Consider the following 16,867-nt stretch of genomic DNA (forward strand, 5'->3'; position numbering starts at 1 on the left):
TTTTTAAAAACCCTATCCTATTCCCTTAAATACGGGGTGTGTTTACATTGGTACGTTGGTACTACTTTTTTTTTTTTTGCTGACTATACAGGTAAAAAATGCGCCGTGTGCAAAAAACATTTCAAGAATGTCATTATGACGTCACGCTTCACAGTCTAGACAGTCCTATAACCGGTTCAAACTGGTTTTAGTGAAAACAAGAACACACACAATACAGATTAGAACACAGATTTTATTCAAGTGAAAATATACATACAATTACATTTTCTGTTTCTTCTTCTTTGTTTCCCTTATCAGTGGTCAGGGATAGACAATTTCCACTTTGTGAGTGGTGCTGGGGCCTGGAATCTCTCTGTTTTCTTCCTTTTTCTCTTTTTTGTCTCCTTTTTTCACTAAAGGTTTTTTGGTTTTCCCCGAAATCTTGGGTTTCTTTCAATTGCTTTTTCTCCAGTTTTTGTATTTCTTTCACTAACTGGTATGTCTTCCTTCCTTGTTGGCGAATCTTTTCCATCACTTCTTTTCTAAAATCACCTATATCATTATGAATTATCTGCATGATAAAAGCCATTTGATTTAAGATACCGCATATCATTCTACTGTCATCTACATCTAAAAGATCTGTGTTTCTGGTACTGTCTCCTTTGTATTTTCCTCTGCCATATTTTACTTCTGTCAAGTTAAAAAGTAATCACACAGAATGATCGTCAACGTCCAGCTCTGGTTTATATACCTTTACTGTAAGAGCCGTGTGCATCAATACGTTTTTACCTACGTTTTCTTATATTTACCTGTTTGCATCCTCTATAAAGTGCCGTGTGCAAAAAACTGAGGGTCGTGTGCAAAAGAAATATACCTTTTACCTGTGTTTTCTTATATATATACCTGTTTGCATCCTCTGTAAAGTGCCGTGTGCAAAAACTTACCTATGCATTGTGACGTCATCCACTGTATAAATACAATGTGATTATGACCTCACACTTTTTCATTTACAGTCTAGACAGCCTATAGCCTAGCCAGCCTAACCAGTTTGAACTGAATTTTTTACTGAAAGACAATAAAAATAACACACAATACAAGAAACATGTGTGTGTTTTCTCTCAAGTTATAACACCAGGTCACTTTTTTAAAAAACTTAGAATTTCTTTTTAAATTTTTTAAACTTATTTTTTTTTAAATTAACTTATAAATTTTTTAAATTTTAACTTTTTTAAAATAACTTAAAATTTTTTTTTCTTATTATTTTTTTTTTTTTTGGGTAAACTCCCCTTATAGTTTTTAAGAAATAAAATTAAAAAAATCATGTAATACTACATCAGTGTTATGTTATTGTATGACTTCATCTTTTATACAGTCGGGTTCGGGGTTTCGGGCAGCCATAGCGAATTTCGGCAAGATTTTACCCCAGTGAAAAAGGCTTGTAATCCACAGTGTAGGTCGTTTAAAGTTGTTTCACATTGTTTATGATTGTGATTATGTTATCCCTCACCTATATGTTTAATGTCAGCTATGCTAAATAACCCATTTCTGTGTAATTTGAGAGAATGTTTTTGCCATGTGGTTAAAGTATGGCGTGCTATTTATGTTATCATTTAAAAAGTCGATCCTAAATAAATCTGTCTTAAAAAATACATTTTACCAATGACATTTAATATGATTGATTAGAGTATAGGTATCCATATATAAGAGATATTATTTTGCATTACATTTAAACATGTTTTTTCTGTCCTGTTTATCTGTCAATTGTTGCTTTACTTCCTTTGTAAAATGAGGTTAAATTGAGTATTACTGAATATTGTTTGCTTTTTTTCAGGATCAACCAAGATGTTGTTTCACTGGGTTATTTAATTGGGCATATAATTGGACAATTCTGGTAAGTTTGTCTTTGTTTTGTTTACATTTCCTATATGAAGATCATCTTTGCATTTAATCATGATTATGTAAAGTTCTGTTTTGAATGTAAATGTACTGTATTTATCCTCATTTCATGTGATTTACACTTGTTTAGCCTGCATGTAACTCAGAGTGCATTTAATATTTCTATGATGGGTCATTCTATGATTGAATTTCAATCAGAAAAATATTCACTTAATTTTGGTAAAATACATGGTATCTTTTTACATTTCTATCCCTTTTGTCTGTAAATTATTGCTTTACTTACATTGTAAAATGAGGTTAAATGTGTATCACTGAATTGTATGATTTTTTTTCAGGATCAGCTGAGATGTAATCAATCACTGGATTATTTAATGCATAGGCTAATTGGGCATATAGTTGAAAATCTCTGGTAAGTTTGTCTTGTTTTTTTTTAATTGTTTATACATTTCCTATGATGGTCATCTTTGCATTTAAGCATGATTATATGGTTAATTTTATTACTGTATAATACTTATGTGATCTGATATCTCTAACTTACATTCATATAAACACACCCTTATTTAACCTAAAATATATTAACCCATGATTAAGGGATCTTCAGAATATTAATAAGTCCTTTTGTATAAATTATATGATATAATTTCATAATTCATTATGTATGTTACCCATGGCCATGGAATTCAGACTTACTAAATGGTGATCAAAGAGATATTAATTAGGAATCTAATAAGAGAAAAGGAAGAATTTACAAAAGATTAATCACAATAGTTATTTACTTTTTGTTTTGATTCTAAATATGTGGGATATATGGCATACATATATTTTCATTTTCACTTTTGTTTCTTAGTAATGAGCTTTTCAAAAAATTAAGGACTACATGTTGTACTTTGATGATGCTAAAAAAGATGTATTTTTCTGTATGCAGTACTGACAGATATTAAACAAAATTGAATCTGTTGTTAATAAAAAAATCTTTTAGTGTCTAAATAATTAATTTGATATCTATAATTTCCCATTTAATATTAACATTATATCACAGGGAAAGAATACTATAATGTAGCACATCAGGATGACCAGAAAAGAAATCTTAATGACCCTCTTAACTATGTATAAAGACTGTAACCTTATAACTGATGTAAGATAATCTGATTGTGTGGAATTAAAATTCCCTGGTGTTTCTACTACCCAAGATCTTCTTATGAGTGCATGGGACTGTTGTAAACCTTCTCCTGTTTATAAAAAATATACCTTGGAGCATGACACTTTATTCATAAAAGGTACTTTCAATATCATTTCTATGAGTTTTTGTTCTTTCTTTTTAATAATCTAGTGTTATATCTCATTTAAACCCATTAATATGTATGCTTCCAAAATCTTAGATCTGTCTGTATAGTTTTTTCAGCTCTTTGAACACAAATACCCTGATTCAATCTTTTGAGGTAAACATGATAGAGACATCATAGATGATTATCAGAGTGTGTATCACAATCTTAACCATAAGGTCAATTTAAATGGTCTAAGGCACAACAAATGAAAGTGAAAACTTTTTTTTATTAGAATACATAATTTTGTAATAAACAAATACTGGAAAAGTTACTCTCATAATAAGCCTTAATGTCCTCCAAGAATTCAGTTTGGACTTCCTCCATTAATCCTTGTATCTTCTCCAATGGTTTTGTGGGCTAAAATTCATGTGTCTTTAACAACACTTTTTCTTTTTTCTGACAACTGTTTTCTCTTATGTATCTATTAACTCTGACTTAATTGATTATATTCTTCTCTAGTCAAAGGTATACCTCTTTTATTATATAACAACTCTTTTCTTTTTTTTTTTTTTCAATCTTATGTTAAGACTATATTTAGAATTTTTTATTATATAACATTTTTTTTTTTTTTTTCAGGATTCTCTAGTGAGGGCTTATGGAAATGATCTATGTCTACTCTCAGAATGGTGAAAGACTATCAGATTATGCAAAGACTAACAGAATATCCTCTCTTGGAACACTGAAACAAGAAAATCAAACAGGAGATGGATGGAGGATTTAAGAAGCACATAGATAAATATGATTTCCAACGAATTTAACCAGTATTATCATAGACTGTGGTTTACAGGATGACAAAGTAACAGGATTGTATCATTTTACTGTCAGACACTGACTATGGATAAGATGTACCCATTTATTAAACTGAGATCTAGTCAAATCAAGTACAATTGTATTGAAAAAATGATTTTCTGATAGCATGAACTCTTTAAAAATTAATTCTCACAGACCTCAAAGTATCTGAATGTGACTTTTATTTTTACCAATTTCTATTGAAGACTGTTTTTATGTATGAGAAGTATACATTTAAATCTTTTATTTTTCATCTTATTTCTATAACCCCCTAGAAATTACACAGATATTCAGATGCTGGATTTAATATTATTATTTAACTTTCCTGGAATGGTAAATATATTTTGTTTGTGTATGTATCATTTTTTAATTTTGAATTTAAAATTGGTCTCAATAAGACCCCCAATAAAGATGCAAGTGTCCCATAATCTGTGGTTTAATAATATCTTGAATATCTTTATCATATCATATTCATCATACTAATTACATATAGAATGTTTGTAGGAATACACTTTGTTGTTTAGGACACTTTGTCAAGGTCAAAGCATAAGATTATTGAGATGACTTCTTTGACAATAATTTGTAACTTACAAACTTCACATCATAAGTACACAGATGAAGAATCAATAAGATATTTCTATAGATTTTTTGGATCATTTACTCCTGGGTAAAAGTTAGTTACTAACTGAGATTACTGATTTGAATCCTGTAATGCAATAACTTAGACATTGTGTGATAACTTATAGCCTTTATAAAAATTAGGTGCAAATTCTTAGGAAAGGATTGAAATGTTAATCAAATGTACAATGTTCAAGGGTGTTTATATGACTATTACTATGTAATACCTTAGAATTCTGTAAAAAATTTATTATCACTGCGTAGATAAAAATGGTGCATTACAGCAACTCTGGTGATTTACATACCTTCAGTCATAAATACATGTAGATAGGTATTTGGAAGACTCCTTTAGATTTTGAAATTTTTATTTCAAAAGTATAGAATTTAAGTTTGAAAGATTTAAAATGGCAGCATATCATTTGCTTGTGAATTAAAAAAATAAATCCAAACATATACATCTTTGGATGATAATTGTAGCATTTTATCAATTCCTGGACTTCGGTCTTGATATCATCCTTTAATGTCCTTAAAATTTTAATGACTGTCTTTTAGTTTTAGTTGAATTAGTTTCTTTTCTACATGTGAAAATTACATCATCCAAAGAAGTTCTTCATCTGCATGTTATATGAAGAAGACAATTTTCATCACAGTGAAAGAGATTGTTTTGTTAAACATATTGCATTGATGCACAAATATACTTTTAGATTTTTAATAGCTAGGGTTCATATTTCTTAATATGGAATGCTAAGTACTGTTGATTTCAATTTTTTTTGTGAACAAAGACATACTTGTAGAAAAAAAAAATGTACATGATGTGTAAGAAAAGCATGTGTAAACCTTATGACTTTATATTTGCTGATTAATTCATTTATGAGTTTCATCTTTGTTTTCAATGTAAACATTTTTTTAAGTAGGGGGCACACACCAGAAACTCTTAAAATTATTATATCAGGGTTTAACACAACAATTCCAAATGATTTTTGAACGCTTTTCATGTATCAGAAAGACAAAACAGAATGTTTGTTCACAGATGTTCCAAAGGAAAACAAACACAAAGAAATGATTTGTAATGTTCTTTATGTGATTCATGTAAAATGTATTTTAAAAGTGTACCCTAACATTTATCTTTTGCATTTATATTTTTGTAAAGAATTTCTCATAACTTTGAAAAAGTAGTCTTATTGTATAATATGGGTAGCTTAAAATCTTGTAAACTTGAAAGTTGTACATGATGTGTTACACATCTTACATATGTAACCATTTCATTTCAGGGTTTTCAGCATATATTGTAGTTTTGTCTTAAATTTGTTTACTTATGTAATCAATAATTTGCTAATACTCAAATTAGGAAATATATGAGAGAATAAACAAGAAAATCAGGTTTAAAAAATGTTTTTTACTACAAAGGGGTTAATCCATAAGTAAATTCAGTCTATACATTTAAGGTATTGGTTTATGAAATAAACTTACATATGAACATTGTAAGACAATTGTAATCATTAGTTTAACCAGTTTTTTTAAAAAAAATAAATAGATTCACTGTCAGCATGTTATTTCTTGTAAAATAAATGAGAAAACAATTTTATTTGAGTCAGTTTTTTTAATGTAAATAAAAAAGCATTGGAAGTTGGGAATATTTCACAAAGTTAATTAATTTATACAAAATTTGTTATACATAAGTGAATAGAATTGGGCAGCAGGCAAAGCCTATTTGAGCCCTCTTTCTAAAGAGGGTAATTGAGCATAATTCTCACTAGGATAGTTGGAATATTTTGATTTAAGCATTAAAAAAAACTATTTCATATTGAAATATACAAACCATGTTTAGTCATGCAGTATATAGTTTACACTTGACAAAATGTAAACCTTATCTCTATTCAGGGTCAATCCAAAGGTCAAAAAGGAATGAAAAAAAAAATTTCTCTTTATGTATCAAACATGCAGGTATTATTGCAATAAATTCACTGTATTCATTTTTTGTTCTCTTTCTATGTATGAATAGCTCTGATTTAGGCAATCAAAGCAAATGAGTTATGTCAAATGATGAAGGTATACACAAGAAATTAACATGGACAGAGAATTTTGAGTTTCCCTCAAATATGGCTGCCAAGTGATGTGAAATAAAAACAAAATGTGGATTCATCTATTAGGATTGAAACTTGTACATAATATTAATGATGGACACTATGACATTAAGAATGACATGAAAGAAATAAGTTTGATTCAATTATATGAACAGCTCTTAATCCATACAGTCAAAATGGAGGAAAAAATTTTCTTTATTAGGCATAAAGTAACAAACACTCACCCAATGCATCAGAATTTTACTTTTTTGAAGAAAAGGAACCTTACTTACTTTGTTGAGTTGACATTCATATTTTTTGTGTTTGACAGGTAGAGCAATGGTTTCTAACTATTATAGTGAGAACTTTTTATTTAAGAGTCATCAGATTGTTCTGATATTTTGGTTAAAATAACTGCATGACATCAAATAATTTGTTCATACAAAGGAATAAAAGATTTTCCAGGTTTCTTCTTTAGTCAGATTAAATAGTGTTCAACTAATATGTTCAAAATACATTATACAAGATAATCATCCAAGTTACACAAAGGTAAACAAATGACCTTATTATGTTTTAAGTCAAAAGGTCAAAGTGAGGAGGATATCTGCTATATTTAATAAAAAGTATTTATCAAGATATGCTTGAAAGAATTAAATAGATATAATTGGTTACTTAATGTTTGGATTTATGGTTTCAAAATATTACAAACAAAAATATATTTTTAAAAATTTTCAAACAAAGATTACTGCTTTCAACAAGAATGTGATGCTTTTTTTTCTTCGTCTTCAAAGTGTTTTGTGTAAGATATTTAACAAATAACTGTGTATGCAATCCTATTTAATGAAACCAATTCCATCCAAGTATATTCAATTGATTACAAAATATAGATTAAGTGCACATTTATTAATGATTGAGAAGGGAAGATTTACTCATATTCCTAGGGAGAATAGATTTTGTTTTTGTTGTCAGATGGAGGTTGAAGATGAGTATCATTTTATTTTAAAATGTCCACTTTATCTTGAGTTATTATTGGTATAGACCTAGCATGTATAAACTATTGCAATATTATCAACTGAAAATGTGAGTGAACTTTGTAAAGAGGCACTTAGAGATTTACATCTGTAAACTAGTTTTTCCATTGGAAATAAGTATTAACTTAAAAGAAGTATATGTAAATATTACAAATGTATATTAATTGTGTGCTTTACATCCTGTATCATGTAATTATGTTATCTGATAAGTCATATGACTTAAGGAATAAATAAACAAACAAACAAACAAATAGTTTGGTTAATATTCATCAAACTTCATGAATAGGTTAATTAAACAAGCTTCATATATTTTGATTATCAGATCAAAGATCAGCACACTTTTTGCGATACCATTGTTGTCTATGAATATCTTAACACCTCTATTGATTTTTCAGATTAAAGGTCAATGTGTTCCTGCTACAGTAAAACTTCATTATAAGGATATCAGAGTGATTTGTTTATTTGTAAGAAATTAGTTATAAAATCTCCCACTCTTTCTATAATATGTCACTGAATGGGCTCCTTCATTTTAAAGAATTTTACAAGCAAATCATATACTGACTTTTAATCCTTCAAAACACAATATGTATATTAAATCTTGAGATTGAGATTTCAGCCTTTTAGGATTTCAGACTCTCAGGCTTCCAATCTTTAAAAACTTTCAATCTTGAGGACTGAGTATTTTCATATTTATTTTGTAAGTCTTGTCTTTTATGTCATTACGATTGATCCTTAGTAATTTAAACTTTTTCATATTTGTAAAACCAGAGTGTGAAAGTATAGTGTTTGTGTAATCTTCTAAATGTTTATCCATAAATACTGCTTTTAATACAGTCAAATATAATTTGTGATGATCAAAATTTCCAAATTGCCTGACCTATACATATTTAGAATTTCAATATCATACACTCTTGAATATTAATAAATATCAATATTTTGATTAAGCATTAGCTATCATCCATACACTTGTTAACCTAAGGAAGGCTCTTATCATAAGTTAAACTCATGAAATTCCTCATGCAATTTTGAAGAATCTCTGTTATAAGGGATGGTAAAGACAAAAGACCCATAAATTTCCAAGGAGTAAAAATATTCAAAAATATATATCCACATTAAATTGAGGAACATTTGAAGAACTCCTTTTCTTTATAACTCATGACATTTCATGTAGATAGTGGCTATAATGTGTAAATAATCTTTATGAAAAAAGGATGGTGTAAAGTTAGCCTCACCCAACACCCAAGGGAGAGGGGAGGAGGGGTTGAACCCTTCTTTTTGTCCTTCCTTATGAAGACAGAGGTAAAGAAAGGAAAGGAAATTGGCATTGTTTATTTCAATTAATAAAAAAATAAATAAATAAAAGGAAATGAAAAATTAATTTAATTCAATTTTATAATTTTTTTTAAAAAACAAATTTAATTCAATTTTATAATTTTTTTTTTTAAACTTTTAAATTCAGGTTTCCTGGACAAAAAGAAGGGTTCAACCCCTCCTCCCCTCTCCCTTGGGTGTTGGGTGAGGCTAACTTTACACCATCCTTTTTTCATAAAGATTATTTACACATTATAGCCACTATCTACATGAAATGTCATGAGTTATAAAGAAAAGGAGTTCTTCAAATGTTCCTCAATTTAATGTGGATATATATTTTTGAATATTTTTACTCCTTGGAAATTTATGGGTCTTTTGTCTTTACCATCCCTTATAACAGAGATTCTTCAAAATTGCATGAGGAATTTCATGAGTTTAACTTATGATAAGAGCCTTCCTTAGGTTAACAAGTGTATGGATGATAGCTAATGCTTAATCAAAATATTGATATTTATTAATATTCAAGAGTGTATGATATTGAAATTCTAAATATGTATAGGTCAGGCAATTTGGAAATTTTGATCATCACAAATTATATTTGACTGTATTAAAAGCAGTATTTATGGATAAACATTTAGAAGATTACACAAACACTATACTTTCACACTCTGGTTTTACAAATATGAAAAAGTTTAAATTACTAAGGATCAATCGTAATGACATAAAAGACAAGACTTACAAAATAAATATGAAAATACTCAGTCCTCAAGATTGAAAGTTTTTAAAGATTGGAAGCCTGAGAGTCTGAAATCCTAAAAGGCTGAAATCTCAATCTCAAGATTTAATATACATATTGTGTTTTGAAGGATTAAAAGTCAGTATATGATTTGCTTGTAAAATTCTTTAAAATGAAGGAGCCCATTCAGTGACATATTATAGAAAGAGTGGGAGATTTTATAACTAATTTCTTACAAATAAACAAATCACTCTGATATCCTTATAATGAAGTTTTACTGTAGCAGGAACACATTGACCTTTAATCTGAAAAATCAATAGAGGTGTTAAGATATTCATAGACAACAATGGTATCGCAAAAAGTGTGCTGATCTTTGATCTGATAATCAAAATATATGAAGCTTGTTTAATTGATGAAATCAAAAATATATGAAGTCATTGTTTAATTAGCACACTAATATACATAAATGTTTTACATATATATTAAGTTAATACCAAAATATTTTAAAATAGTTTACAGATATCTCTAAGTGCCTCTGCTTTTTGAACCTATATTACAAAGTTCACTCACATTTTCAGTTGATAATAAAATAGTTTATACATAAGGTCTATACCAATAATACTTTTTAATATACAATTTTCTGTACTCAAGATAATTTTAAAATAAAATGATACTCATCTTCAACCTCCATCTGACAACAAAAACAAAATCTATTCTCCCTAGGAATATGAGTAAATCTTCCCTTCTCAATCATTAATAAATGTGCACTTAGTCTATATTTTGAATATACTTGGTTGGAATTGGTTTCATTAAATAGTTTACACAGTCTATTTGTTAAATAATACACAAAACACTTAAACCTTGTTGAAAAGTCTAATTAATATATAGTCTCCAAATCCTACCGAAAATAATAAGTATTTTACATTAATCCTCATATCTTGATAAATACTTTTTATTAAATCACTTTGACCTTTTGACTTAAAACATAATAAGGTCATTTGTTTACCTTTGTGTAACTTGGATGATTATCTTGTATAATGTATTTTGAACATATTAGTTGAACACTATTTAATCTGACTAAAGAAGAAACCTGGAAAATCTTTTATTCCTTTGTATGAACAAATTATTTGATGTCATGCAGTTATTTTAACCAAAATATCAGAACAATCTGATGACTCTTAAATAAAAAGTTCTCACTATAATAGTTAGAAACCATTGCTCTACCTGTCAAACACAAAAAAAAATATGAATGTCAACTCAACAAAGTAAGTAAGGTTCCTTTTCTTCAAAAAAGTAAAATTCTGATGCATTGGGTGAGTGTTTGTTACTTTATGCCTAATAAAGAAAATTTTTTCCTCCATTTTGACTGTATGGATTAAGAGCTGTTCATATAATTGAATCAAACTTATTTCTTTCATGTCATTCTTAATGTCATAGTGTCCATCATTAATATTATGTACAAGTTTCAATCCTAATAGATGAATCCACATTTTGTTTTTATTTCACATCACTTGGTAGCCATATTTGAGGGAAACTCAAAATTCTCTGTCCATGTTAATTTCTTCTTTCTTGTGTATACCTTCATCATTTGACATAACTCATTTGCTTTGATTGCCTAAATCAGAGCTATTCATACATAGAAAGAGAACAAAAAATGAATACAGTGAATTTATTGCAATAATACCTGCATGTTTGATACATAAAGAGAAATTTTTTTTTTCATTCCTTTTTGACCTTTGGATTGACCCTGAATAGAGATAAGGTTTACATTTTGTCAAGTGTAAACTATATACTGCATGACTAAACATGGTTTGTATATTTCAATATGAAATAGTTTTTTTAATGCTTAAATCAAAATATTCCAACTATCCTAGTGAGAATTATGCTCAATTACCCTCTTTAGAAAGAGGGCTCAAATAGGCTTTGCCTGCTGCCCAATTCTATTCACTTATGTATAACAAATTTTGTATAAATTAATTAACTTTGTGAAATATTCCCAACTTCCAATGCTTTTTTATTTACATTAAAAAAACTGACTCAAATAAAATTGTTTTCTCATTTATTTTACAAGAAATAACATGCTGACAGTGAATCTATTTATTTTAAAAAAAAAAAAAACTGGTTAAACTAATGATTACAATTGTCTTACAATGTTCATATGTAAGTTTATTTCATAAACCAATACCTTAAATGTATAGACTGAATTTAATTATGGATTAACCCCTTTGTAGTAAAAAACATTTTTTAAACCTGATTTTCTTGTTTATTCTCTCATATATTTCCTAATTTGAGTATTAGCAAATTATTGATTACATAAGTAAACAAATTTAAGACAAAACTACAATATATGCTGAAAACCCTGAAATGAAATGGTTACATATGTAAGATGTGTAACACATCATGTACAACTTTCAAGTTTACAAGATTTTAAGCTACCCATATTATACAATAAGACTACTTTTTCAAAGTTATGAGAAATTCTTTACAAAAATATAAATGCAAAAGATAAATGTTAGGGTACACTTTTAAAATACATTTTACATGAATCACATAAAGAACATTACAAATCATTTCTTTGTGTTTGTTTTCCTTTGGAACATCTGTGAACAAACATTCTGTTTTGTCTTTCTGATACATGAAAAGCGTTCAAAAATCATTTGGAATTGTTGTGTTAAACCCTGATATAATAATTTTAAGAGTTTCTGGTGTGTGCCCTACTTAGAAATGTTTACATTGAAACAAAGATGAAACTCATAAATGAATTAATCAGCAAATATAAAGTCATAAGGTTTACACATGCTTTTCTACACATCATGTACATTTACTTTTTTTCTTTACAATATGAAATCTTTGTTCACAAAAAAAAATTGAAATCTAAAAGTATAACAGTATGTTTAACAAAACAAGCATTCCATATTAAGAAATATGAACCCTAGCTATTAAAAATCTAAAAGTATATTTGTGCATCAATGCAATATGTTTAACAAAACAATCTCTTTCACTGTGATGAAAATTGTCTTCTTCATATAACATGCAGATGAAGAACTTCTTTGGATGATGTAATTTTCACATGTAGAAAAGAAACTAATTCAACTAAAACTAAAAGACAGTCATTAAAATTTTAAGGACATTAAAGGATGATATCAAGACCGAAGTCCAGGAATTGATAAAATGCTACAATTATCATCCAAAGATGTATATGTTTGGATTTATTTTTTTAATTCACAAGCAAATGATATGCTGCCATTTTAAATCTTTCAAACTTAAATTCTATACTTTTGAAATAAAAATTTCAAAATCTAAAGGAGTCTTCCAAATACCTATCTACATGTATTTATGACTGAAGGTATGTAAATCACCAGAGTTGCTGAACTGCACCATTTGAATAAAAGTCATATCCACATTCTTGACATTTGATTAACATTTTCCTAAACCTAAGAATTTGCACCTAATTTTTATAAAGTCTATAAGTTATCACACAATGTTTAAGTTATTGCATTACAGGATTCAAATCAGTAATCTCAGTTAGTAACTAACTTTTACCCAGGAGTAAATGATCCAAAAAATCTATAGAAATATCTTATTGATTCTTCATCTGTGTACTTATGATGTGAAGTTTGTAAGTTACAAATTATTGTCAAAGAAGTCATCTCAATAATCTTATGCTTTGACCTTGACAAAGTGTCCTAAACAACAAAGTGTATTCCTACAAAACATTCAATATGTAATTAGTATGATGAATATGCTATGATAAAGATATTCAAGATATTATTAAACCACAGATTATGGGACACTTGCATCTTTATTGGGGGTCTTATTGAGACCAATTTTAAATTCAAAATTAAAAAATGATACATACACAAACAAAATATATTTACCATTCCAGGAAAGTTAAATAATAATATTAAATCCAGCATCTGAATATCTGTGTAATTTCTAGGGGGTTATAGAAATAAGATGAAAAATAAAAGGTTTAAATGTATACTTCTCATACATAAAAACAGTCTTCAGTAGAAATTGGTAAAAATAAAAGTCACATTCAGATACTTTGAGGTCTGTGAGAATTAATTTTTAAAGAGTTCATGCTATCAGAAAATCATTTTTTCAATACAATTGTACTTGATTTGACTAGATCTCAGTTTAATAAATGGGTACATCTTATCCATAGTCAGTGTCTGACAGTAAAATGATACAATCCTGTTACTTTGTCATCCTGTAAACCACAGTTTATGATAATACTGGTTAAATTCGTTGGAAATTATATTTATCTATGTGCTTCTTAAATCCTCCATCCATCTCCTGTTTGATTTTCTTGTTTCAGTGTTCCAAGAGAGGATATTCTGTTAGTCTTTGCATAATCTGATAGTCTTTCACCATTCTGAGAGTAGACATAGATCATTTCCATAAGCCCTCACTAGAGAATCCTGAAAAATATAAAAAAAAGTCTTAGTTGAAAAAAAAAAATTGTTATATAATAAAAGACCTTTGACTAGAGAAGAAGTCAAGTTAATAGATAATAAGAGAAAACAGTTGTCAGAAAAAAAAAAAATGTTGTTAAAGACACATGAATTTTAGCCCACAAAACCATTGGAGAAGATACAAGGATTAATGGAGGAAGTCCAAACTGAATTCTTGGAGGACATTAAGGCTTATTATGAGAGTAACTTTTCCAGTATTTGTTTATTACAAAATTATGTATTCTAATAAAAAAAAAGTTTTCACTTTCATTTGTTGTGCCTTAGACCATTTAAATTGACCTTATGGTTAAGATTGTGATACACACTCTGATAATCATCTATGATGTCTCTATCATGTTTACCTCAAAAGATTGAATCAGGGTATTTGTGTTCAAAGAGCTGAAAAAACTATACAGACAGATCTAAGATTTTGGAAGCATACATATTAATGGGTTTAAATGAGATATAACACTAGATTATTAAAAAGAAAGAACAAAAACTCATAGAAATGATATTGAAAGTACCTTTTATGAATAAAGTGTCATGCTCCAAGGTATATTTTTTATAAACAGGAGAAGGTTTACAACAGTCCCATGCACTCATAAGAAGATCTTGGGTAGTAGAAACACCAGGGAATTTTAATTCCACACAATCAGATTATCTTACATCAGTTATAAGGTTACAGTCTTTATACATAGTTAAGAGGGTCATTAAGATTTCTTTTCTGGTCATCCTGATGTGCTACATTATAGTATTCTTTCCCTGTGATATAATGTTAATATTAAATGGGAAATTCAGATATCAAATTAATTATTTAGACACTAAAAGATTTTTTTATTAACAACAGATTCAATTTTGTTTAATATCTGTCAGTACTGCATACAGAAAAATACATCTTTTTTAGCATCATCAAAGTACAACATGTAGTCCTTAATTTTTTGAAAAGCTCATTACTAAGAAACAAAAGTGAAAATGAAAATATATGTATGCCATATATCCCACATATTTAGAATCAAAACAAAAAGTAAATGACTATTGAAAAATTTTTTTTAGCATCATTAACATGTAACTTAATTTTTTGAAAAGCTATTAATGATTAATCTTTTGTAAATTCTTCCTTTTCTCTTATTAGATTCCTAATTAATATCTCTTTGATCACCATTTAGTAAGTCTGAATTCCATGGCCATGGGTAACATACATAATGAATTATGAAATTATATCATATAATTTATACAAAAGGACTTATTAATATTCTGAAGATCCCTTAATCATGGGTTAATATATTTTAGGTTAAATAAGGGTGTGTTTATATGAATGTAAGTTAGAGATATCAGATCACATAAGTATTATACAGTAATAAATTTAACCATATAATCATGCTTAAATGCAAAGATGACCATCATAGGAAATGTATAAACAATTAAAAAAACAAGACAAACTTACCAGAGATTTTCAACTATATGCCCAATTAGCCTATGCATTAAATAATCCAGTGATTGATTACATATCAACTGATCCTGAAAAAAAATCATACAATTCAGTGATACACATTTAACCTCATTTTACAATGTAAGTAAAGCAATAATTTACAGACAAAAGGGATAGAAATGTAAAAAGATACCATGTATTTTACCAAAATTAAGTGAATATTTTTCTGATTGAAATTCAATCATAGAATGACCCATCATAGAAATATTAAATGCACTCTGAGTTACATGCAGGCTAAACAAGTGTAAATCACATGAAATGAGGATAAATACAGTACATTTACATTCAAAACAGAACTTTACATAATCATGATTAAATGCAAAGATGATCTTCATATAGGAAATGTAAACAAAACAAAGACAAACTTACCAGAATTGTCCAATTATATGCCCAATTAAATAATCCAGTGAAACAACATCTTAGCTGATCCTGAAAAAAAGCATACAATATTCAGTAATACTCAATTTAACCTCATTTTACAAAGGAAGTAAAGCAACAATTGACAGATAAACAGGACAGAAAAAACATGTTTAAATGTAATGCAAAATAATATCTCTTATATATGGATACCTATACTCTAATCAATCATATTAAATGTCATTGGTAAAATGTATTTTTTAAGACAGATTTATTTAGGATCGACTTTTTAAATGATAACATAAATAGCACGCCATACTTTAACCACATGGCAAAAACATTCTCTCAAATTACACAGAAATGGGTTATTTAGCATAGCTGACATTAAACATATAGGTGAGGGATAACATAATCACAATCATAAACAATGTGAAACAACTTTAAACGACCTACACTGTGGATTACAAGCCTTTTTCACTGGGGTAAAATCTTGCCGAAATTCGCTATGGCTGCCCGAAACCCCGAACCCGACTGTATAAAAGATGAAGTCATACAATAACATAACACTGATGTAGTATTACATGATTTTTTTAATTTTATTTCTTAAAAACTATAAGGGGAGTTTACCAATAAAAAAAAAAATTAATAAGAAAAAAAAAATTTTAAGTTATTTTAAAAAAAGTTAAAAGTTAAAAAATTTATAAGTTAATTTAAAAAAAAAAAGTTTAAAAAATTTAAAAAGAAATTCTAAGTCTTTTAAAAAAGTGACCTGGTGTTATAACTTGAGAGAAACACAATGTTTCTTGTATTGTGTGT

At 28.0% G+C, this 16,867-nt stretch overlaps 3 long non-coding RNA genes across 3 annotated transcripts; 2 read left to right on the forward strand and 1 right to left on the reverse strand.

Moving 5' to 3' along the window:
• Positions 1-1,267: 1,267 nt before the first annotated feature.
• Positions 1,268-2,817, forward strand: LOC134277646 (uncharacterized). Its single transcript, XR_009994302.1, has 3 exons — positions 1,268-1,429; positions 1,811-1,870; positions 2,211-2,817. It is a non-coding gene; the product is annotated as an uncharacterized LOC134277646 (long non-coding RNA).
• Positions 2,818-2,890: 73 nt separating this feature from the next.
• LOC134277648 (uncharacterized) lies at positions 2,891-6,192 on the forward strand. The gene is made up of 2 exons (XR_009994304.1): positions 2,891-3,152; positions 3,777-6,192. It is a non-coding gene; the product is annotated as an uncharacterized LOC134277648 (long non-coding RNA).
• Positions 6,193-15,324: 9,132 nt separating this feature from the next.
• On the reverse strand, positions 15,325-16,666 carry LOC134277647 (uncharacterized). The gene is made up of 3 exons (XR_009994303.1): positions 16,505-16,666; positions 16,064-16,123; positions 15,325-15,723 (listed from the first exon to the last, which is right to left on the reverse strand). It is a non-coding gene; the product is annotated as an uncharacterized LOC134277647 (long non-coding RNA).
• Between the last annotated feature and the right edge of the window lie 201 nt (positions 16,667-16,867).

The sequence above is a fragment of the Saccostrea cucullata genome, unplaced genomic scaffold (assembly GCF_032062105.1).
Source record: "Saccostrea cucullata isolate Sc308-1 unplaced genomic scaffold, CSIRO_AGI_Scuc_v1 ctg6461, whole genome shotgun sequence".
Taxonomy (NCBI): domain Eukaryota; kingdom Metazoa; phylum Mollusca; class Bivalvia; order Ostreida; family Ostreidae; genus Saccostrea; species Saccostrea cuccullata.